This window comes from Oryctolagus cuniculus, chromosome 1 (genome assembly GCF_964237555.1).
Source record: "Oryctolagus cuniculus chromosome 1, mOryCun1.1, whole genome shotgun sequence".
Classification (NCBI taxonomy): domain Eukaryota; kingdom Metazoa; phylum Chordata; class Mammalia; order Lagomorpha; family Leporidae; genus Oryctolagus; species Oryctolagus cuniculus.
In genome coordinates this window covers 190,883,323-190,909,499 of record NC_091432.1, presented here as the reverse complement: position 1 = coordinate 190,909,499, position 26,177 = coordinate 190,883,323, and the positions used below count along the sequence as shown (strand labels likewise).

The following is a 26,177-nucleotide window of genomic DNA, read 5'->3' as shown; positions in this document are numbered from 1 at the left end:
TAAAGTTTTCCAAAGTATTCTGTGTCAACTTTCCTTCTGCTATTTTCTTTTCCTACTAAGACAGTGGCAGAAGGACCCAATATTGCTTTTGTGTTAATGATTTGTTTTCTGATTCATTCCAGAGTGTGAGCTGGAAAAAAAGGAAGCATCATAGTCTTTCATGTCCCATGATTTTTCCTCTGTGTCACCATTGGAAGCACTTCCCATTGCCGAAACTATTTGCAGAGCCTCATAAGTGAGTATTCAGCAAGCTGATTCAGGGACTCCAACACTCGCTAGTGCAGAGGCCACACACTTTTTTCCTTTACTCTTACCTTCTCAGGAGCACCTGCTAAGCCTCTGTGAGCAAGGAAACTGACAGCACAATGACTCCAATCACACAGGCATCTCATTTTCCCTTCTCTCTCTGAAGAATGAGTTAGACTCCACTGTGGGTTCTTTTAGGAGCATGAGAAGGTGGTGTTGGGATTAGAAGAGCTTGAGAGGGCTTCATATTAAGAGATTGTCTTAGGATGGAAAGAGATTAACAACTATGATTTACTCAAGCAGAATTTGGGGATCTTTTTAAGGACAAAGTACTTGCTAAACAGTAGGAGACTTCCAAGATGCAGATTATGGTGAGCCAGGAAGTTTAGGTCAGGAGGAGGCAGGAGTTAGTGATGTCAAATATGCAAGGCAAGCCTTCTTTCCTCCCATGCCTAGAGCAAGTGCCATTAATCCATTGTAGCATTGTCATCACAACCCTTCTCAACAAGGGGATTTGGAAACCACTCCAGTGAATGGCATTTGCACTGCAGGTGAACCCAGTTTTCTGTACCAGCCCTGACTTTAAGCTTAAAAATAAAAGGAGTCATCCATTTTCCTCTGCAGCTTGATTTAGCCCAAGTCACTTAGAGAAAGAATGAAGGCAAAGATCCAGAGGAGAGTAAAGATGAATGAGTTGATACACAACTACTCAGGCATAACCATAGAGAAAGTTGTCAGTCTCAGAGTCCCTACACTTAACAATGCACCGGGACTATAAACTAATCCCCATGATAAACCTTTGCGGTAGGCACTGTTATCCTCCTCATCCCCCCCCCCCCCCGCCCTTTCTTTTGAGATACGGAGCCTTATCAAGAAGTTAACTGATTTCCCTAAAACCAGAAAACTATAAAATAGCAGAACTGAGATGGAAACTCTGGTCTTCTAATTGCAAATCCCAAATTCAGTCTTCTAAGCCATTTCCCAAGTAGGGGATGGTTGTAAAATCTATTTATTTTCACATTTGCATTTATTTCACATTTGCCTCTTATTTATATAAAGTAATAGTGGCTTTCCATTTATAGATGTGATATCAAAACTTCCTTTAAAACAAATAATATTTCAAAAGCTAAGAGTGATTTTTTTTTAGAATTAAGAATATAATAGCTCAGGGAGGTAAAAGGATATGGCAAATGATGTTTCATGAAGTATATCCACTTACTACTAGTAAGTCAAAGTGAAACAACTAGCAAAAGCAGTGCTGCTTACTGACCACTCCTTACTCTTAGACAGGCAAAGTGGAGAAATAGCTTGCTCAGCCTGTTGGACTTCCTCCTCTACACTCTTGGGAAACTTCCTCTAAGGTTAATCAAGCACTCCCAGCCCTTCAAGAGTTTTCTATTCTTGGTAAACTGAGATTGCAGTTGGGAAATTAAGAGGTATCTATCCTGTGCTTCATTCCCTTGAGGTCAGGATGTGTTTTAATAGTGACAATTAGCTAACATATACAATTAAGCCATGCAAATGAACTAACAGACAGCTAGAGAAATCCATGAGCTACTTTCCTCTCCTGGATATCTTGCACAATCAGTCCTCAAAGAGTGACTCCAAATATGGAATTTTTAAAACTAAATTTTATTATGTGTATTTATTTCATATGTTATACATTAAATAAAGATAATAAAAAGGTTACTATAGTCAACCAAGGCAAGATCTTTCTCTCTCTCTCTCTCTCTCTCTCCCTCTCTCTCTCTCTTTCTCTCTCTTCTCTCTGTCTCTTTATTTGTATCTCTCTTTCTCTTTCTCTCTCTCACTCTCTCCCTCTGTCTCTTGTTCTGCCTTTCAAATAAGTAAAATAAATAAATAAACTGGAAAAAAGTAAAATTGTTCTGACTTCCAGTGACAGCCAATGGGCATCAATATAAATTTCCAAAGTGACATTTTGAGGTTTTGTGTCTTGCTTTTTTTTCTTTCTTTCATTTTCTTTCTTCTTTTTAAATTCTTTTTTTTAATTATTTTATTTGAAAGACAGAGACAGAGATAGACAGAAATTTTCTATTTTCTGGTTCAACTCAAATGCCCACAAATGCCAAGGTAGGGGTAGGCTGAAGAGAGGAGCCCAGAACTCAGTTTTGGTCTCTCACATGGGTAGCAGAGACCCAAGTATTTGAGCTATAATCTGCTGCTTTCCAGAGCATACATTAATAGGAAACTGGATCAGAAGTGGAGCTGGGACTCAGAGCAGACACTCCCTCCAATATGAGATGCAAGCATCCCAAGTGACATGTTTACCACTACACCAAACAGCCCCTCATTTGGTATTTTTAGAAGAAATTCTACTAGCATTAAGCTATCTCTAGCCAATATCATCTGTGGATAGCCTCACCAAATGGCACTAATACGATTCCTGAATTCTAAGATGCACCACCTTGCCATCTCAAAATTTTGGAAACTCTAGTATACCTCACTCCTGACTGCACATTCAGTATTGTCTTTGTTTTTCCCCTCTTGCTGCATCTTACACTGGAATTGAGTGAATATAATGCTTACATGTGTTAATAGGAATGGGAGTCACTCATGATTTTAGAAGTATGTCATCACATGTAAGTCTCCCTATACGTTATTGGCTTGCAAATCATTTCTTTTTAAAAGTATTAATACTAAAACATTTTGTTGGGAAAATACATTCAAGCAGGAGATAAAGCAGAAAACAATTTTTAAATAATATGAGAATGCTACTGTATCTCAAAGGTTAGAGTCACCTTACTATCAAGAAAGACTAAAGCAAGGAGAACCAGACAATTCACAAATTGGAAATACCAGTGCCCATTTATCTTTATTTTTAATAATTCCATTTGTTTGAATGTGTTAGATCACAAGGTCATACTGTTACTCTTCATGCTGACTTCTCATGTAAATTACAAATAAGTTTTCGTGATAATGATTTATGGAGTAAGCCATTCATCTTCTTGACAGAGTTACCTACAAAGAAACAATTATTCTACCTCTGAGATAGGACTTCACAAAAGGGATGGTTTCCAAATGCTTTGATTAAAAAGGTTTAAAGAATATACAAGCATGCAACATAAAATTCCAAAGTAGGCAAACTAATTCCATCAACAGTGAAAACTGTTGGTGATCTACTTCTGGTGAGAAGGGAAGGGAGAGAGAAATAGAAGCGTCTGTGGGCTCTGTCCTAGAGAGAGACAGAGGCTGACAGTGTTACTTTCCTTGATCCAGATGGCGATTACACAGATGTGTTCATCTTGTGATAACTCCTGAGCTGTGCAATGCACTGTTCCCTGTTCTGTTCCTACGTGTGCTACATTCTTTATTTGAAAATTAAGTTTAAAAAAGAAATTCAGAGCCGGCGCCGTGGCTCAATAGGCTAATCCTCCACCTTGCGGCGCCGGCACACCGGGTTCTAGTCCCGGTTGGGGCGCCGGATTCTGTCCCGGTTGCCCCTCTTCCAGGCCAGCTCTCTGCTATGGCCAGGGAGTGCAGTGGAGGATGGCCCAGGTGCTTGGGCCCTGCACCCCATGGGAGACCAGGAAAAGCACCTGGCTCCTGGCTCCTGCCATCGGATCAGCGCGGTGCGCCGGCTGCAGCGGCGGCCATTGGAGGGTGATCCAACGGCAAAGGAAGACCTTTCTCTCTCTGTCTCTCTCTCTCACTGTCCACTCTGCCTGTCAAAAAAAAAAAAAAAAAAAAAAAAAAAAAAAAGAAATTCAGCTGAGATAGGAATTCATATAATATATTATTTATTGACCCAAAAATGGGCATTCATTCCCTCTTCAGATAAACTTACAAGTGGTTTTAATATTACATTGACCAAGGGGTAAATGTTAGTCCTATGGACATTAATCATGATGTTCTCCAATGTCATCATTATCTGTTCTCTGGCATTATCAAAATAGAAACTATCCCTATATAAAAGACAATTTATGATCATTCTCAAAGAATTACACTAGAAATGAAAATCAGAAATATTGACCGTAGGTTGTAAAGGCTGTTTGTATTAATGTGAAATGGTTTCGGTGAAACTGTACCGTCACCATCCAAGTGCACTCACTGGTCCAGGAACTACAGTGTTCTGAAGACATTCACAACTGGGAGTGACTTCCTTTAGGTTCCAACTAGGTAGTTTAAGAATATGGATGCTGGAGTTCTCTGTCTTGAGTTACCCAAGTTACTGGTGAATGGGAGATAGCACAGCATAGCATAGCATAGAACAGGGGAAGATTCAGTGAATGAGTAGAGTTTTGACAGGGGTGATAAGAAGTAGATGGAGCAGAAGGAGATTAAAGGGGGGCACTGAAAACATTTGTTTGGAATTCTAGCACCCAGTAACAAACATATGGACATTAAATTGACTCAGCATGCTAAATTTGCTTGTCCTATCACTGACTTTGGATGATGTCTGTGAAAGAAGGGAACAAAGGTATACAGGCCCTGATATCTTTTCCCACTCCCAGAGTGAGTAGATTGTTGCAAAGGGTAAAAGCTGGAATTCCCTGAGAAGGCTTTGTACTCCTATAGTGGGTATAATAATGCTTCCCATTCCAAATTGTCCATTTACAATTCCCTGAAACCTATGAATGCTACTTCATTTGGAAAAAGGGTCTTTGCACATGTAATTAAGTTCAGGATATTGAGATAAGGTCATCCTGGATTGCCTAATCAATTCTAATTTCAATGACTAGTGTCAGCATAAAAGGAAAAGGCAATAGCAGATTGGATAAGCAGAGGCTAGAGTGTTGTGGCCATAAGCCAAGGAAGCCAGGGACTGCTAATACCACCAGAAGCCAGAAGCACCAAGGAAGATTTTGCCCTGGAGTCTCCAGGGAAAGTGTAGCCTTCTAATACCCACATTCTGGGCTGCTGTCCTCCGGAACTGTGAACAATTGAATTTTGTTGGAATCCACCAGTTTGTGGTATTCGTTACAGCAGCCTAAAAAACTGAGAGAACTCCAATATATACCTTTAGCAACACTGGTTAACAAGAAGCAGGAAATTCCCTCCTGCTTGAAAAAACACTTGTACTTTGAACAATTCTAGACATTTATTTTTATTATTATTTATTATTTTCTCTGAGTTACTTGGTTATGCTGCTCACCGGGTGCCCCCCATCCAGTTGGGCCTGGCTAAGACCTCAGCTCCCCCCAATTACAGTGTCACATTCTGACCTGGGTAACAATCTCTCATAGCTTATTGTATAATTTATACCCAGTCACAGGATCCTCCAGCCTTTGGGTTCACTGCCACTGCTGCCCCAACTGGTGTGCTGATGTAGCCTTAACAGGTGAGCTCCAGAGATTTGGGGAACTAACAGATGATTTTGAAAATATACAGTTTTTATTTTAGCCTTGCGCAAAAACACCTTTATGCATAAGGAAATACATGAGCAATTCAATAATCAAAGAAAGAATCAAATAAAACAGTGACACTGATACATAAAGCTGAGGATTTGGGTCCTTTTCATGTCAAGAAACTTGACAAGAAAATTCTAATAAATGGCATTCTTTGAAGTTAGATTCTGAAAACCTGGTTTATGTGTAAGGAGAATTTTACATATAATTTCTTTTGTACTCCTTTCTACTTCCAGTGTAATAGAGGAAGCTATCTGGTCCATATTAACATTATTTTTCTTTCTATATTCACTCTCAGGTCAGTCAATGTGTGACTTAGATCACTCACTGCCGCTGATGGAGAAATTATTTTACTTTTGGATAGATTAGATCTTCAATTTTAATAAAGGTTCCACAGCCAAGTAATCTGAAACTAAAAAATGAATAAGAAGCCCACAAGAAATGTGACAAGCTTAACCGCTTTTGCTCTTACCTTTCTGTATAAAGGGAAATCGTTTTGTGAGAGGCTGCACTGCCCTGTGAATATGGGTATTTCTGGATTTACAATCTAATGGCATGAGTGCAGGAATGCAGTAGTACTGATAAGCCAAAGCCAGACCAATTGTGGTTTTGCATGTGTAATGGTTAATTTAGTCATTCAGCTTGACTGGCCCTGGGTGCCCAGATCAAACATTAGCTTTGGGTGTGTCTGGCAAGAGAATTCCCATGAGATTTGCATTGGCCTTGCTGGTCTCAGCAGAACAGTGCTCTCCCAGGGTGGACAAGCATTATCCAATATGTCAGGCACCTGAATAAAACAGACTGAGAAGAAGGAGGAATTCACCCCCTTTTGCTTCCTGCCTGCCAGCTTGAGCTGGGACATCTCAGCTCAACTCCTCTGGCTCTTGGACTGGGTTTTACAAGATCGTCTTCCCTGGTTAGAAGGCCCTTAATCTCAGACTTAACTGTATCACTGGCTTTCCTGGGCCTCCTGTGTGCAGATGGCAGACTGGGGACAAGGCAGGCCCCATAATCCTGTGAGCCGGTTCTCTACTTACCTACCTACCTACCTACCTACCTGCCAATTATTTTTCTCTGGAGAACCTTGATTAAAACAGCTGTGTCTAACAAATAATCATTTTTTCCATCAACCTTTATATTTTTCTAATGTAACTCATTGTCTCCTGGAAGTATGAAGGCTTGACTTAGTAATCCTCACACCTGGAATCAAAATTCTGCTCCAACTACTAATGAGCCCTATGCCAATCACTTCAATTTCCTGAGGCTCAGTTTGCTCATGGGTCTGATGAGGTTAGTAAAACCCACTTGTTGGGTAATTTGGTGGACCACTGTAACCCATGTGAAGCACCCAGCAGTGTCAGGCATATCACAGATAGGACTGGGATTTAATTGAACTCTTTAAATCATTTCATGAAGATCAGATAAAGGTTAAGGATAAACTTGAAGGATCTGTTGGTTTGGGTTTTATGGGTGTTATATTTATCTGTTGGACTGTTTTTGCTTTTTGCTGATTTTATCAGTCGTTTCTCTGCACTAACCAATTTAATCTACTTCTGACTTGGGTATTGATGTGGTTACAGCAATTGACACTCAATGTTTATATGTTAACATTGCGTGACCGTAAGAAGAAAATAATGAAATTTGATCCCCAAGATTAAGTCCGAGTGCATCAAAGATTTTAAATGAAACCTAAGATAACTACAAAAAACATAGAATTTTTTATAACCTTAAAGAAGGAATTTCCAGTTATGACTCATAATTCAGATGTTATAAAACAAAATCAAGGGGCTAGCACTGTGGTGTAGTGGGTAAAGCCGCCACCTGCAGTGCTGGCATCCCATATAGGTGCCAGTTCGAGTCCCAGCTGCTCCACTTCTGATCCAGCTCTCTGATGTGGCCTGAGAAAGCAGTGGAAGATGGCTCAAGTCCTTGGGCCCTGCACCCGCATGGGAGACTGCAAGGAAGCTCCTGGCTCCTGGGTTCAGATCGACTCAGCTCCTGCCATTGTGGCCAATTGGGGAGTGAACCAGCGGATAGAAGACCTCTCTCTCTCTAGCTCTGCTTCTCTCTCTCTCTCTCTCTCATTTGGGGAGTGAATCAGCAGATGGAAGATGTCTCTCTCTCTCTCTCTCCCTGTCCCTCTCCCTGTCCCTCTCCCTCTCCCTCTACCTCTCTGTAACTCTGCCTTTAAATAAATCTAAAAAAAAATCAAGCAGTCCAACTATATAGAAATAATACTTTTAAAAAACCTATGCAATGAATAAAATCAAAACACAAAATATTAGGAAAATATTTATGATTCATTCTACAAAGGGCTAATCTCGGGGCCAGTGCTGCGGGATAGTGGATAAGGCCGCTGCCTGCAGTGCCAGCATCCCATATGTGTGCCAGTTCAAGTCCCAGCTGCTCCACTTCCTATCCAACTCTCTGCTATGCCTTGGAAAACAGTAGAAGTTGGTCCAGACACTTGGGCCCCTGCACCCACTTGAGAGACCCAGAAGTAGCTCCTGGTTCCTGGCTTCAGATCAGCATAGCTCCAGCCATTGTGGCCATCTGGAAAGTTAACCAGCAGATGGAAAACCTCTTTCTCTTTCTCTTTCACTCTCTCTCTCTCTCTCTCTGTCTCTCTCTGTCTCTCTGTCTCTGTCTCTCTCTCTCTCTGCCTCTCTGTAACTCTTTCAAATAAATAATATAAACCTTTAAAAAAAAAAAAAAGGGCTAGTGAGTTGCTGAACCATAGCACTGGAAAGATGGCAATGGAAGAGCAAAGAAAAAAAGATCCCACTGTTTCCAGAAAATCTCCTGGAACAGAGCAAAGCTTATCAAGCCCTCAAAGCCAGACAAGGCAGGCAGTTTTGGCACAGAAGGAGCAATCCTATATGATTCCTGGCAGCAGTGACAGGAAGGGCAGCTCAGATGACTAGGAGTACAACCTCATGCCATCAAAGCACCGGATAAACACCTCTCGACTTTTCTTGTACACAAAAAATTAATGGAGTGAATTTACTAGTGCAGAGAACCACGGAAAGACTTAAGCTGCAAGAAAATATTCACTGGTGCCTTTGTCAAAGTATCCTCAAAACCTAAAGCTGCTGCATAATGATAGAACCTCAAGTGACCTGGGTATTTCCAAACTGGAAGTCTGTGCAGGAACTCATCTTGAAAGGCAAACAGAGGTCAACAACATAACTTTCCCCCTGGCTGACACCACAGTGATTGAAGAGCACCTGGAGAGACTGGCATCATTTGCCTGGAAGACCTCATTCATGAAGTTTGCCTTCCTGGGGAAGTAGTTCCAGATCTCATGGCTTTTATGCCTGTTCCATCTATCAGTGGCCTGTCATGCTACCAAGCATGAAGTGAATGTGCTGAAGGAGATGGGATCCCCTGGCTATTAGGGGGAATGCGTCAATCAGATCACCCACCAGCTACCCCAGACCCGGAATACCTGAAAGCACAGTGCATTAGCAGCATGTGATTTGTTTTTTAGAATTGTTATCACATCTCTTCAGGGAAGATTGTTCATACTGTGCATTATCTTCAGAAAGGGGGGGGGGGAGGAGGATCAGGGGAAAGTTAGCAGGTTCTTATCTTGGCAGGCACCTCATCGTGGCCTAGTTCAAGGAAAGCTTCCATTGTTTTCCATCTTGACCACCTCTGCCTCTGAAAACAGCTCATGCCATGGAGAAAGAAGTCCTTTGTCACATCTTGTACTCTAGGTTTAACATTGTTGAGTGACAAACTCAAGCTTGTATGCAAGGCTCCCAGGACTCCTACAGTAGTAAACTAGGCGGGCATACCTGAACCTGGGGGCTCCCAGGGTCTTGTTTTGAACAGACTTAAAACACAATTAAGACGAAGAGCAGAAAACCAAAGCTCAGTTGTCTCTGCTGGGAGTCCCTGTTCCAGCTTTTCGTCGACAGCTTTGTGAGCTCACAGACTTGGCTGGCTCTCAGTCTATCTGGTGGCTTTTGATTTCCAGCCTGCAACTGGCCAACGCCTTTCATTAAGCTCAGGGTTTGAGAAAGGAAGGATCCCTTCACCAGGAAAACACCACATACTCAAAATTCTTTTGAATTTTAAATGTTACACAGAACCTTCTCAGGGACCTATTTACCTTATGTAAGGGAGTCCTGCTCTTATCAGGATTGATCACCGAAGCCCTGATCCTGTTAGTCTCCTCTGGTTCCACGTTCCATGGTTTCCCTTCAAAGGCAATCAGACATTCCCTGCTGAGGACATAGCAGCAGATCATGTTGCTCCGTGAGCCTTCTACAACTTTGGAAATGCCCACCATTTCCCCACCTCGACTTCTGGGTGGGATCCTCAGTCTGCCTGATGTTCAGCCATCACCTTAAAATCCAGATCAGGAAGGAGTGAACCATTTTTTTCGTGTGGTGTGGATGAAATTAGCACTGTTCGGTGTTTGGGCTCTAGGCAAACAGCTTAACTAGACCTTCTTATTCTGGACTCCAGAAGTCTCATCCCTTGTCCAGCTGGTAATGATACAAACAACCAGCCCCAGGGCTTCTGTGGATGTGATCCTGAAAAAAGCGGGTCTGATGCTGCCGGTGCTTTTCATCCCTGTCCACCCCTAAACCTGCTTTCCCCGCTCCCTTTACTCAACTGCCTCAGCTGGCCATCCAAGAAATTAGTGAAGACAGACCAAGCCTAGGTTAACGTGAAAGCATGAGAACCATTGTGTCCCTAGGTCCTTGCAGATCATCTCTGTGGCAATTTTGGCTCATGGGGGTCTCAAACATAGCCATGAAATTGAGTTATCGGTATAACAATCCCTGGAGCAATTAATTAGGCTGGTTGGCTTCAAGTTAACCTGCCAAGAATAGAGCTTATAGATGTTACCTTTATACTGTAAAGCACTGTAAAATCAGATTACTTTAAAATGGTGTATCACAAAATCATGGGAAGATACTTGTGGGTATGGAAGCCCAGAGTCCACATCTCAGATCTATCTTGTGTTAAATATGGGAATAGTATTTCCATTCTCCCCTGTAAAATGGAGCTGATACCCTCTAGCCTGCCTGCCTCACATGGTTGTTAAAAGAATTAAGCAAAATAACAGTTCTTATAAATAAAAGATTATCATAAAAAAAGAAAAATGGACAAAATTTCAACCAGGAGGGAAACAAAAAGGAAACACAAATGATCCTTAAGCATATGAAAATATTTCAATCGCAGTCACAGAGAAGTACCAAAACAATACCATAGTAAGAATTTCTCACCTATCAAATTTGCAAACATCCAAAAGTTTAATAAAACATTTGGTTGACAGATCTGTGAGGAAATATGAACTCTTCCTGCACTACTGGGAGGGGGCATAAATGATATAACCCCTTCCCCAAGGGAACTTGCAGAATATCTTTGAAAACTCTGAATGCATTTACCCTAGCAATACTATTTCTTGGGTTTTACTTTGGGAATATGCTTTCAGCTTTAGGAAACAATGGATGTATGAGTTTATTTCTTTCAGGGTTGTTTATATCTAAGCAACAATCAGAAGCAACTCATATAGGCATCTAAAAGGGAGTGGTTATATGACTGTGGTTCAGCCGCAGAACAGAATATTCCGCAGTCCTTATAAAGAATGAGGAAACTGTGCACTGATATGGAAGGAAGACAGATGACTGAATGAAAAAGCTACAGACCTTTTGTGTAAGAAAGGAGGGTGATATGATAACATATTTATACTAGCATGCATTTGTGTAGTTAACAGAGACGCACAAAAATGGAATACAAGAAAGAGATTTCTTACAAAGGCTAGGAAACATGAGGGCCGGCGCTGCGGCTCACTAGGCTAATCCTCCGCCTAGCGGCGCCGGCACACCGGGTTCTAGTCCCGGTCGGGGTGCCGGATTCTGTCCCGGTTGCCCCCCTTCCAGGCCAGCTCTCTGCTGTGGTCAGGGAGTGCAGTGGAGGATGGCCCAGGTGCTTGGGCCCTGCACCCCATGGGAGACCAGGAGAAGCACCTGGCTCCTGCCATCGGATCAGCGCGGTGCGCCGGCCGCAGCGCGCCGGCCGCGGCGGCCATTGGAGGGTGAACCAACGGCAAAGGAAGACCTTTCTCTCTGTCTCTCTCTCTCACTGTCCACTCTGCCTGTCAAAAAAAAAAAAAAAAAAAAACAAAGGGTAGGAGACATGAAATGGATGAGGATGGGGGTTGGAGCTGGACATCTCAATGTATTCATTTTAATAGCATTTTGATTTCAGTACTACAATAATACTTTGAAAATAGCTACTATTCGTATTTCTGAGTATCCGCGTGTTGGACGTTGGGGTCTGCAGTGGTCCATGGGAGCAGAGGAGGAAGCGAACACCTGGCTCATAAGTCACATTGGGGTAGAAGCTCCACTTCTCACTTTGCATCCTCCTCCCTAGGGTTCTAGGAGGAACATGATCTTAAAGGAGACAGAGCCTCTGGATAAAAAAGACAACCATCGGTGGAATAATAAAAAGTGCCATAAACGCTGAAAGAAAAATGTTCTGGGTTAGAAGATGAAAAAAGACCCATCAACTTAACTCATCAAGAAAGGCGTCAAGGTAAGCAAAACTTTACATGGTTCTTGGATATCATATAAATTAATCTTCTTTCACAAAGTCTGCTACAAGAGAACCACCTCGACTACACTGATTTTCTAAACGCAGAGGAGGGCGACGGAAAGGCCATGGCCCAGCATTTCCACCCAGTGAACAGACAGGGAATACCCCGACTGGCGCTGGCAGGGCAGGCGAGCCTCGCTCAGAGGTCGGGTGGCAGTTGCGACCCAGTCCTCCCCAGTTCCCCCAGCGCCTTGGCAGCACGCCTGCGGGGCAGCGCGGACGCAGGGCCCTGAGTTCCAGGCTGCGCTGTGGAGGCCAAGTTCCGCCCCTTGGCCCGGCCGGCCCCTGCCGCTGCAGCCAGGTGTTCAGAACCGGAAACATGAAATCCTTAGGAGATGGGGAGACCTTACAAGTTGTGCTTCCTTGGAGAAAGTCAGCCTCAAGCCTCAGTGCTCTCAGCCTCTCCTTCCGCAGGTGCCTCCTGGAGTAAGAAAGACCGCCCACTTGCGCTCTCCCATAAGTTAGAGTAATAAGTGAGCCACTTCTTAAAAGACTAGGGAGGTAAAGTTTGGGAGGACTGTGAGCAAATCCTCAATACCAAGCTACTAGGACAGCGTGACTCTTGTGAAGTTCACACATGGTGGCACGTGATACAGCCTGAAGCTTTCCTGCCAACTGGGTACCAGGTTTGACCTCAAAAGTTGACTGCTCTACACCTTTGGGGACTGGTTTAATATCGCCCCAGGTTTGCATCCCGAGAACACTTAGGCGTTTCTTCGGGTCCATTTTCTACCACTTGAATGACCTAGAGTACCTTTCTTTTTCTGCTCATCCAGTCAACAGTTCTGCCCTACTGTGAGATTTTTCCAAACAAAAATACCTGAAACATCAGTTTGGCCAAGTATGCCTTCAGTGACACTCAGCAAATGGAGCTTCCTCAAGCACAGTGCTGTAAGAAATGTGAGAGTGAGTCTATGTATATTGTTAAGTTATTCTTTTTATGGTGCTTTTTTAATCTTTAATTTCGGCTATGAATATGCGCAAGCATGGTTAAAAACATTCGCTTGTCTCCAGAAGGTCATTAATGTTTTGTGGCTGTTGAAGTTTTAACAGTGCGTTCTTTTTATTTCTTTATGTATTTTCATTTTAAAATTGATTTGAAAGGTCGAGTGATAGGGAAAGACAGTGGGAGAGATCTATTGCTGGTCACTCTCCAAATGGCTGCAGTGGCGGAGTCTGAGCCACACCAAAGCCATGAGCCAGAAGCTGCATCTAGATCTCCCTGACGGGTGGCAGTGCCCAGGCACTTATGCCATCTTCCACTGCCTTCCCAGGCACATTAGCAGGGAGCTGGTTTGGAAATGGAGCAGAGGCTTAACATGCTGCACCAGGATGCCAGCCCCCACTGGGTTGTTTCATGGATAGGTATTGTTGTTGAACACAGGGACTGTTTCTAGGCACAGAGAATGAGACATACTTTAGGAGGGACATTAGGTGTGATTATGATGATAGAGCTCAGATCTGCAGTCCTAGATCCACAAATGCATGGTGAGAAGTTAGAACAAACTGGATGTGAGCCATTGACACATGGACTGTATCTAGCCATGTTAAAAAAAAGAAATTACTCCAATTCCTAACCTTCAAATAGCCACATGGAGTCACTTCATTCACACAGAGAGCTCCCAGGACATTGCCCCTTTGAGCATGAGAGGAACCTCTACACGTTTGTATCAGTTCTTTAAAAAAATATTTATTTGAAAGATAGAATGATGGAAGGAGAGGAAGACATAGTGAGTGAGAGATCTTCAGTCTGCAGGTTCACTCCCCAAACAGCCACTATCGGCCAGGGCTGGACCAAGCAGAAGCAGGGAGCCAGAAACTCCATCCAGGTCTCCCATGTGGATAACAGGGACTCAAGTACTCCTTGTGCTGCTATCCCAGACACATTAACAGAGAGATAGGTCAGAAGTGGAGAAGCTGGGGCTTCAACTAGTACTCCAATATAGGATGCTGGCATTGCAAGTCGCAGTTTCACCTGCTGTGCCACAGTGCTGGCATCTGTATCAGTTCTTAGGAATGGAATTTGGTGGTTCTCCCAAGTTCTTAGGAAGTGTCCATGTTCAACTGCCTGACAACCACTGGCCCCAGGATACTGACAGACTGCTCTCTAGCTGTTTCCAAAGTTGAGGAGCCGGCGCCGCGGCTCACTAGGCTAATCCTCTGCCTTGCGGCGCCGGCACACCGGGTTCTAGTCCCGGTCGGGACGCCGGATTCTGTCCCGGTTGCCCCTCTTCCAGGCCAGCTCTCTGCTGTGGCCAGGGAGTGCAGTGGAGGATGGCCCAAGTGCTTGGGCCCTGCACCCCATGGGAGACCAGGAGAAGTACCTGGCTCCTGCCATCCGATCAGCACGGTGTGCCGGCCACAGCGCGCCAGCCGCGGCGGCCATTGGAGGGTGAACCAATGGCAAAGGAAGACCTTTCTCTCTGTCTCTCTCTCTCTCACTGTCCACTCTGCCTGTACAAAAAAAAAAAAAAAAGTAAAAATTAAAAAAAAAAAAGTTGAGGAACTGAAAATGACCTCTGCTTTGAGGAGGTGGAAGTTAAGTGTACATTTATTTTTATAAAATGCCTTGTTCCCATTATTGTTTCTGGAATGGAAAGTTCTATCAAATTGTTTTAGCTTGACTGTAGCATTTTTAAAATGAGAGCTTATTTTAAAGATTCTGAGTTTAATTCAAATGTTTACCAGTACCTTCTAAAGGCAGGTATATTTCAGAGACAGGTGTTCTGATCAGATGGCTTAGGGAAATTTCTGGAATATTCATATTCAGAGCTTCCTTACTAATGAATATGTTTGACATAAATCTAACCAAAAACTGCAACTCTACTCTTTATATCTTTTCATTATATAGTATTAACAGCTTAGCTGCAAACAACATATTTAAGCTAAGAGTGTATAACCCTGCAAAATTACATTTTCCTGTCTATCTTTAGTCCCTTCTTAAAAACAAAAGTAATGTACAGAAGTAAGAGTTGGATTGACACTTCCATTTAAAAAGTCTCACTTCTTTATTTTAGCCCATCCGATTTTAAATTTAATACTATCTCTAGAAGCCTTTCCCTTTGACAGCTTTCACAGACATTTTCTCTGCATGGGCTGGCCAGGAGCAGAAGAGGAATTTAAGTTTCTCTTCCTCTTCTACACTTGCGAAACAAGTGAACAAGCAAACAGCATGAAAAAAGGGAACACACACTTTAGGGGGTCATTACCTCATGACTCAGGATTGGAGCCTCCACTACCTAGGTGGCCTCTTTGGCACAGAAAGCCCACCCTTGAACAGCACCCTTGACAGGTACTCACTACCATGGTCATCTTGGTACAGCTCTGTCAGAAGTGTTTATGTTGAGATGGAAAATTTCCTATCTTCGACACGCTGGCTCTACTGCGCTTGGAACCCTGTGGACAAGATACATTCAACTCACAGGAGTGAAACGGAGGCTCCCGAAGACTCCTTCTGCCTTACGTTAGTTTGGAATCAGAGGAACAGATAATGGTTCTCTGTTGTTACTTGTTTCTAAATAAACTGCTGTCAATTTTGCATCTTAAAATTATTAATTAGCTAACAATGTGTGGACTAATTGCAAAATAGGATTATTATAGTGTTTTATTTTAAATCTATGATTTAATAATCACATTGACCAAGTGTGCTTGAAAAAATGACATTTTCAGAAGTGCATCTTTAACATACAAATTGGGGAATAGTGTAATAATTGTCTTCTAAGCCCACACTCTGAAATATTCAGCAACCCTCATTCTAACAGGGCCAAGGTGCTCAAAGAAACAAAATTTAGTAGTGGTACGCAGAAACAGGCCTGCTTGTCTTCCACCGGAGTTATGGCCACATTGAAATAAGGTGTTTGAATGCTTTTCCTGAAGAATAAGAATGATCCTGAATAAAGTACTGTCATTTAAGTTAGCACAACCCCAAGGAAGTTTTATGGCTCTGTAAGGAAAGAATTAGCCTACCCATTTGGGGATTTAGTGGTGTTTGGAATGCAGAAAGTGACAATGAGGCTGGAAATGGATTGGCTTTGGGGCTTGTTCTGCTTTATAAATAATAATGAACCTTTTCCAACATGAAGTAATGTATAATGAAAAAAAAATCTGTCCCTAGAGTACAGAATTACCTCATAACCCAATTTGCATTTCTCCACTCCAAGCATATTTTCTGGGAGTTCTACTGATAGTGAAAGCTGCTGTATGATAATTAATTTTAACAAGCACTTGGCAAACAGAGCTGGCCATTGTACAAGCTGCCTAAAACCAAGTATGAGTTTATGATGCTTTTTTTTTTCATAATGACATTATTTAGGCATTCAAAATTACCTGGACTGCAACTCTACTTTGTTCTTTTTTTTTTCCCCCTCTTCATTTGGACTTTTTAAAAACTTGTACTTGAATACATAGGCTGTATGCAAAAAACTTAAGAATTGCAAGAGATAATTGGATCTTGCTGTAGCAAAACTAGAGAGCATTAGGTATTTGCTAGTTATCAAATGGCCCGCTTGTTTTTCTTTTCTTTTTCCCCCTGTGTTTGGATAAGAAATGAGCACATCTCCTGACTTAAAATGTATAGTTCATTAGTGGAAAGAGTGCTTTGGAAGTGGATTCTTATGTTATTTTCCATGAAGTATCTTCATTGTTTTCTTAAAGTACTATTTGGTAAAAGCAAGTGATAGTCTTGAAATATGATCAACAGTGTTCAAACACTATTTATGCTTTATATCCCTGCATATGGAATATGGGCAAACAATGAGTCATCTCTTAGTAAGAAACTAACATTTGAGAGAATTAATATTATGATTTGAAAGCAATTATTGACCCTCAATCTATCCATTTAGGTTATTATCCTATACTAAATTATTTATGGCTGTCTCTATGTCTATAATTGATGCAAAATTTTGAATAATTTTAAATATCACAGCATAGACATTCTATAATTTCCCAGGCAGGCTGTTTCAGATACATATCTTTTTACATGTTTTGAGGTGAGAAGCAATAACATGGCAATTCATACTTTCTTAAGATTTTAGAAACAGATTTACTACCTGAGACTCAGTTCCTTGCTGTCACAGAGTGGCAATTAACCTTTCATGATAATAGCTTATCAAATCTCATTACTTCTATAAAAGCAATACTTTATAATTGTTTGTAATCTAATTTTTAAAAAAGATTTATTTATTTATTTATTTGAAAGTCAGAGTTAACGGAGAGTGAGAGGCAGAAGCAGAGAAAGAGAGAGAGGTCTTCTATTTACTGGTTTGCTCCCCAAATGGCCACAACAGCCAGGGCTGGACCAGGCCAAAGCCAGGAGCCAGGAGTTTCATCCAAGTCTTCCACATGGATGCGGAGGCCCAAGGATTGGGCCATTTTTCTGCTGCATTCCCAGGTGCATTAGCAGAGAGCTGGATCAGATGTGGAGTAGCCAGAACTCCAATGGATGTCCATACGAGATGCTGGCGCTGCAAGCAATACTTTAACCCATTATGCCACAGTGCCAGTCCTGTAATCTAATTTTAAGCTGATAAGAAAAGCTAGGGGTTCAATTGTAGGTTAAAAATATATTCCTGAATTTCTTATCTTTTTTGTTTAGCAGTATCTGAAATGTCTGCTGTATTCAAAATCTTATTAATTAATGGCTTGTTGTTTTGATACCTGAAAAAGCAATAATGGTTCAATTAAGTTTTTCCTTATTAATGTCAGGTGATCATGTGCCATATGTACAGCTTAGTCAAATTTTGCAAAGTAAAATCTAAAACTGATGAAAGAGATTTTGTTAATTTATTCTTGTTCCTGATGGGAGATTTCTTACACTGAACTGAATTTCAGTATTTGTTGAGAAAGTAACAGGGACAATCACTACCTTTAGAGGGAAAGAGTAGACAAAAGTGAATCAAACAAGGCCCCTGCCCTCCGGAAGCTTTCAATCTAGGGAGATGACGGATTTATATAAGCTTTATTCTGGTACGATATCGGAGAGCATATTTTAAATTTAATATTTCGAGTTTAGAGGCATTCTAATCAGAGACTTATACAAGACAGGCAACAGGGTAAAAGTTCAGAATTTATTTGGGGACGTGAGAGAAGTACACAGGAACATGGGGCTTTACTTAAGGTAGGGGGATTCAGAAAGGTGAACCAGGAGTTCCATACCAGGCAGAGAGCAGATAAGGGGTCATGTACAGGAATTCACAGCCCAGAGCCGCACAGAGAAAACCGCAGGGCAGGAATGATCACAAAATAGCATGGTGCACAGGCAAACAGCGGCAGGCCCCAGGCCCCGGGTGTTCCACGCCTTTTATTTGCTTGCAAAAGGGGCGTGGTTACTTAATCTGATTAACATGTGGGTGTATACAGGTGGGATCACATAAGGGGAGTGAGATCATGCAGGGGGCAGGAGGGGGCGTGGCCTCCAGCTCATGAGCCTAAGTCTATCTCCTTGATTAATACCATACCGGCTGTCCTCAGGAAGCTTTCAGTCTAGACTTATGCTGGTAAAGAGGTCTCACACAAAGATGTCAGTTACAGATCTACTGTGAACTAAAGGTGTGGCCTTGAGATTATCTGCTTGTCTCCTCAATCTGCTCATCTGTAGACTAGAAGCTAGGGATACACTTATTCAACAAACACCAGTTGAACATCTAGCTAACCTTACTGAGCAATTACCATGTAGCTTGTATCAGCATAGACACTTTAGGAGAATCATTTCATTTGTTCCCATTTTTCAAGAGGAGAAAACTGAGGCTAGAAGGTGTTAAAGTAACTTCCCCAAGGTTTCAATGTGGTTGGGACAGAATACAAGCTTAGATTGGCCTGACTCTAAAACTCATGCCTTTAAACCCTATATTATGTCACTGTGACCATATTTAATAGCTTTTAGTCTAACAGCATTAGAAGACCATTATTTGTCCTAACAATGTAAAGTATAAATACAAAGAGGTTGGTTTTTGTACTATTCGTGGAGTGCACAATGGAATGATTCATTAATTCTAACCAGGAAAATTGGGGAAGATTTCTTAAGTGGAGGAGATAGTATATGGCTGTAGCTAATGAGATTTCTTTACATAAAGGAGAAGGGTAAAGACATTGCAGGCTAAGTGAATTCTGTTAGTCACAGCACAGTAGATACTCACGCATTCTACAGAAGCAAAGAGAAAGCATGGTGAGAATGAAGTCTTCTAAGTCAGCTGGACCCAGATGTGGAAAGATTCTGGAGTCATGATAAGGAGCCAGGACACTGGAGAACATGGGAAGCTGATAAAAATTGAGAAGTGTGAGAGTGAAATAATTAGTAATTTTTTTGGTTTGGGGCTTATTTTGTTTCTTGGTTGTTTGAGGTTTTTTTTCAAAGATTTATTTAGTCCAGCTCTCTGCTGTGGCCAGGGAAGGCAGTGAAGGATGGCCCAAGTGCTTGGGCTCTTGCACCCGCATGGGAGACCAGGAGGAAGCTCTTGGCTCCTGGCTTCCGACTGGTGCAGCTCCAGCCATAGCGGCCATTTGAGGGGGTGAACCCGCAAAAGGAAGACCTTTCTCTCTGTCCCTCTCTTTCACTGACTAACTCTGTCAAATAATAAATAAATAAAAATAAAGATTTATTTATTTATTTATTTGAAAGGCAGAGTTAGAGAGAGGAAGAGGCAGAGAGAGAGAGCCAGCTTCATCCAGTGACTCACTACCCAAATGACTGTAACCACCAGGGCTGTGCCAGGCTGAAGCCAGGAGCCAGGAACTTTATCCTGGTCTCCCTCGTTGGGTGCAGGGGCCCAAGCACTTGTGCCATCCTTTGTTGCTTTTCCAGGTGCATTTTCAGGGAGCTGGATCAGAAGTGAGCAGCTGTGCGAAATTCAACCAAAATATGACAAGATAAAACTTGAAATTCTCTCTTCCTCCATAAGCGAGTTATCCTAAGACTTAGAATGATGGTGCTTGTCTTGGTACTTCTTTTATTTTAAGATTTATTTATTTATTTATTTATTTGAAAGGCAGAGTATCAGGGAGGAGTTGGGAGAAATGGATCTTCCATCCTCTAGTTCAGTCCCCAAATGACCACAACAGCCAGGGCTGGCATGGGCGAACCAAGGAGCCTGGAATTCTATCTGGGCCTCTTTTGGGCCCATTTGGGCCATCTTCCACTTCAGCAGGAAGTTGGATTCGGAAGCAGAACATCTGGGAATCAAACCAACATTGTCTTGCTGCTGCTAATTCTCTTTCTTATGTGTTTTATGATGCTGTGATGAGCTAGGAACTTCTGCCCCCAGGGACTCCTTATTCCAGGTCTTAGAACACTTACAATTGTTGGTTGACAGAAGCACAGCATCAACATAGAAGTAACAGGGGTTAATACCCGGTCAAGGATTGATTCCTTTCATTGAAAAGCTTGTTGGCTTATTTATAGAATCAGGAGTCCAGGAAGAGCTAAAAGGAAATATATATATTGGATCCTAGTGACATTGTGTTTCAGAGTCATTGCCTGCATAGTGCACCACTGGAAGTGTAGACCTACTGGAGCTTTCTAAAACGTTTACATCACACTGGTTCACAAAACTAACTTTATGTATTCGGGAACCAAGATCCCACCAGTTCAGTGTTCATTCGTATTTGAACCAAAAGGTAATGTACCATCAGTGCATGTAGATAAGTCTGCGATGGTTAAGGCAACCTCATAAACTCTCATTACTTAAAAGAAATTAAATGTCCTGTAGTTTATATGGCAATATTCCTCACCCATGTCCAGCATCAGACCATTCATATGCCAGTCACAGTTAAATCCAATTTGCTGTAATCTTGGTAAATGAGAGTTCATCAACAAGTCCTGAGCTCCAGCTCAGAAGCAGCACATTTTACATTTCTGAAAAATCTTAATAGAGAGACTGGAGAAAAGGCTTCCTGACAACAGCCTGGCATTTGCGACATAGCAGGATGGCTCTCTGAGTTCCGATGGAACATTTATTGGTATTAAAATATGTGCATAGCTGGAAAGGCTTATGAGTTATTTGTTGTAGCTTCTGCTATCCCTGCATAGTACTTAATATTGATACTAGAGCCACTACTTTTTTTTTTTTTTTTTTTTTTTTGGACAGGCAGAGTGGACAGTGAGAGAGAGAGAGAGAAAGAGAGAGAGAGAGACAAGGAGAAAGGTCTTCCTTTTGCCATTGGTTCACCCTCCAATGGCCGCCACAGCTGGCACACTGCGGCCAGCACACCGCACTGATCCGAAGGCAGGAGCCAGGTGCTTTTCCTGGTCTCCCATGGGGTGCAGGGCCCAAGGACTTGGGCCATCCTCCACTGCACTCCCTGGCCACAGCAGAGAGCTGGCCTGGAAGAGGGGCAACCGGGACAGAATCTGGCACCCTGACCGGGACTAGAACCCGGTGTGCCGGCGCCGCAAGGCGAAGGATTAGCCTATTGAGCCACGGCGCCGGCCGAGCCACTACTTCTTGAATGTACTTTTCTAAAATTCTTAACTTGCTTGCTTGCACGTAAGCCTCAAGGCAACCCTGTGAGAAATTATTTTGCAGACCATTTTGCAGCTGAAGAAACTGAGGCACACAGAAGCTGAACCCAATTTTTCATAGCTAATCAAAGAAAATTCTTAGATGAGCTGTGATACCAGAGCCCAGGCTCTTAACTAAAACTTTTACTGCTTCCCTCATTGCCGAGTTCTCTATGGTTGCGTATTAATTGTATGTGAACAGTTCAAAAATTTCTGTTTAGGGTCTTTAAAATATTTTATATGTTCATTTATTTGAAAGGCAGAGATCTTCTATCTGCTGGTTCACTCCCCAAATACTACAACAACTGCAGTCTGTCCTGACTGAAGCCTGGAACTCAATTCAGGTCTTCCAGGTGGGTGGCAGGGACCAAGTACGTGAGCTACCACCTGCTGTCTCCCAGGATGTACATTTGCAGGAAGTGGTGATTGGATGCAGACCAGGACTTGAGCTGAGGCCCTCCAACAGGGAATGCAGAGTTGCTGTAACAGCTGCCCAAAATGCCCACCCCGCTATCTAGGAATGTCATTCTGGTTGCAGATGAGGAACTAGGGTTCTTTCTTTCTTTTTAAGATTTATTTATTCAAAAGACAGAGTGACAGAAAGGGAGGGAGGGACAGTGAGAGATCTTCCACCCACTGGTTCACTCCCCAAATGCCTGCAACAGCCAGGAGTGGGTTAGGTTGAATCCAGGAGCCAGGAATTCCATTGAGGTCTCCCATAAGGATAACAGGAACCCAAGTACTTGGGCTAGCATCTGTCCCTTCCAGGTGCCTTCGGAGAAATCTGGGTCAGAAGTGGAGGCACTACTCTATCTCAGGCACTCCAATATGAGATGCAGGTGCCCTAAGCAGTGGCTTAACTTGCTGTGCCACAACACTTGCTTGAGGGGTTCTTTTTTTTAATATTTATTAATTTTTATTTGAGAGGCAGAGGCAGAGAGATAGAGACAGGTCTTCCATTTGCTGGCTCACTCCCATGATGGCCACAACAGCCGGAGCTGCACTGATCCAAAGCCAGGAGCCAGGAGCTTCTACCAATTCTCCCACACAGGTGCAGGGGCCCAAAGACTTGGGCCATCTTCTACTGCTTTCCCAGGCCACAGCAGAGTTGGATTGGAAGAGGAGAAACTGGGAGTGGAACCGGTGCCCATATGGGATGCCGGCACTGCAGGCAGCGACTTTATCTGCTACACCACAGTGCCGGCCAAGGGGTTCTTGCTTGAATATATATTTCAGTGGCAAAACCTATTTCCACTTAGATGATGCAGTTTTTGTAGGGTGGTGTATTTCAGAAGGTTTAATAGAGTTTTCAGGGGATAGGGGTTGAAGCCCTCTGAAGGTATTCTTTGATGGTGCTAATATGGATCACGTTCGCAGATACTTTAATATTTTCTCTTTGGTTTCCTGAAGAAGAGTTTTGTGCTAGAATACTTGTCACCCAATTCTATAGCTTCAGACAACCAAGATTTATGAAGCAAGCTACCAAGTTATAATTACTGTTTTCCTCCTGATTTTTTTTTCTCCACACCAGTGCAAGATGTACAAGCACCTATAGTGCTACCCAATGACTAAATAATTTAGTTAGATGAAGGGGATGGGTCACATTCATTGGTCAGAAAACATCATGCATCCAAACCCACTTTTTTTTTCTTTAAAGATTTATTTATTTGAAAGAGTTAGAGAGAGAGAGAGAGAGAAAGAAATCTTCCACCTGCTTGTTCACTCTAAATGGCTGCAACAATTGGGGTTGGGTCAGGCTGAAACCAGGAGCCAGGAGCTTCATCCAGGTCTCCCATATGGATATAGAGATCCCAGCACTTGGACCATCTTCTGTTGCTGTCCCAGGTCATTAGCAGTGAACTAGATCGGAAGTGGAGCAGCCAAGACTCAAAACAGCCCCCTTTTGGGATGCCAGCATTGCAGACAATGGCTTAACTCACTGTACCATAACACCGGCTCCCAGAACCACTTTTGTATTGTCTCCCATAGTATCTTATTTCTCACAGGCTTGCTGAATTTATTCTTTGGTGTTTCAGTATGTGTGTTAGGAAATAGTTGTTCTAGGATTGATATTGCATAAAATCAGAAACGAGTTGAAGGGCAATCATGTTTTCTCTAGGGGCATAGTAGGAAAATCTATTCTGGGACCTCTGTTCCTCTTCCAGGTATTTCATCTGAATCCCACTCTTACTCTGAAATGGGGGTGTTATCTGAGAAAGGTCGCATCAACTTGGTATCAATCTGGTGTCCTGAGAACTCTGCGGGCGCTGGAAATGCATAAAACTGAATCAGCTGGTTAGGTGATCTTGAGTAAATAACTTAATCTCTCTGAAACTACCAGGCAACAAGGATGGCAACTCTATGTCAGGAGGATTCAGTGCAGTTCCTTTTTATTGTATTCATTTAAAGTGTAAAACATGAAATATACATATATATATATATACATGGCGATTATTACTGCAGTCAAGCAAATTAACGAATCCCTCATCTCAGTTACCATGTTTTTGTGTTAAGAGTACCCAAAATCTCTCTTAGCAAATTTCCAGCATAGGACACAATGTTAACTGTGATCCTTATGTTGTGTGTTGGATCTCTAGACTCATTCATCCTACGTAACAGCAACTTTGTAACCTTTGACCTACAGCTTCCCAGTTCCCTGAGCCCTCCCAACTGCAGCTTTACTGTTTGGGCTTCTTGCTTTCCTGGATTCCATATATATGTAAAGTGTAGTTCTTTTTATTTATTGGGGGTGGGGAGAGAGAGCACGCTCTTCTGCTAGTTCACTCCTCAAATGCCCAGATTGGCCCAGACCAGGGGCTAAGAATGCATTTCAGGTCTCCCACATGATGGAAAGAGCTTGGCTACTTGAGCCATCAGCACTGCCTCCCAGGTCTGCATTAGCAGGAAGCTGGACTCAAGAGCCAGAGAGACAATTGAACCCAGAGCTTCTGATGTGGGGTCCGTGGTTGTCTTAGCCACTGGGGCAAATGCCTGTTGCAAAAGTGTAATTCTTAGTGTAGACTGAGAAGGATAGTACCAAATATAGTGTTAAGAAATTCACAAATTGGTAACTGTTTGGCCAGGGGTACTTTAATAAGTTCGTGGAAAATGATGCAAACAATTTTGAAGTCTTTGCATGAGAACCGTCTTCAAACAATTCATGAAAATGCATTTTACGAAAAAACTATGCATGAATTAAAAGTTCTTTTGAACCAAATTATCTTTCAATTCTATTCTTCCATGAACTTTGAAATTACCTCATTTCTGCAGAGGGTGTAGACTTAAAGCCATCATTTTGTATATTTATTCCTTTCTTCTTTCCTTTGTGAATGATAAAAATGTGCCACATGATTTGTTTTAAAGATTTATTTATTTGAAAGGCAGAGGTACAGAGAGGCAGAGGCAGAGGCAGAGAGAGAGAGAGAGAGAGAGGTCTTGCATCCACTGGTATCGTTCCCCATATGGCCACAACAGCTGGAGCTTCTTCCAGGTCTCCCAAGCAGGCGCAGGGGCCCAAGAACTTGGGCCATCTGCTGCTGCTTTCCCAGGCCACAGCAGAGAGCTGGATCGGAAGTGGAGCAGCCAGGACTCGAACAGGTGCCCATATGGGATGCCTGCACTGCAGGTGGCGCCTTTACCCTCTACGCCTGCGTCTGCCCCTTGCCTCATTACTTTTAACCATGGAAAATGTTAAGTGCTATTCATCACTGGAATACACAGTCACTGGAATACACACACTGGCAGACCAGAAGGCTCAAGGGTAAAAAACAAATCATAAAATACATTAAAGAAAATGGTAAAGTATACTTTTCAGATTAAAGTCATTCACATTGTGCAATTAGGAAAAACGTTTACAAGTATGAAAATCATGCTTGAGAAAATGCTTCCGATCGGCGCAGCGCTAGCCGGCCGGCCGTAGCGGCCATTAGGGGAGTGAACCAACGGAAGCAGGACCTCTCTCTAACTCTGCCTGTCAAAAAAATTAATTAATTTAATTAAAAATTACGTGTAAAGAACAGAAAACTGTGGTGACTACTAATGGGGGCCGGGGGTGAATTACCTAACAGTGCTTGTGGTGGTTTAAGTATACTTAATCGTGTCATAAGGAAAAATAAATCCCTTTATTCAATAAAGGCTTGTTGAATTTCCACTACTTGCTACGCGCAAGCACAACCATTTACAGCCACGAGTTCTGATTTGGTTTCTCGTGGCCCAATAGAGTTCCCACCGAGGACCGCAGACTGTTAATTAATTAACAGGCTACGTTAATTAACAGCCCACCGAAACCAACAGCCTTGCAGAGCGCGACTCCAGCAAAGAGTTGGGCAAACTTGCCACGCCCCCTTCCACGGCCCTGGTGCGTCAACGTCATCGCAACCTGCAAACGTCCGGATGTAACCTACGGTGTCCCGCTAGGAAATGGAGGTGAGGCAAAGCGCAACAGGTTCCGCCCA

The 26,177-nt window shown here is 42.6% G+C and overlaps 1 pseudogene; it reads left to right on the top strand.

The window, feature by feature from the left end:
- Window positions 1–4,659: 4,659 nt before the first annotated feature.
- On the top strand, window positions 4,660–9,064 carry LOC100355910 (ribosomal protein uL30-like; annotated as a pseudogene).
- Window positions 9,065–26,177: the final 17,113 nt, after the last annotated feature.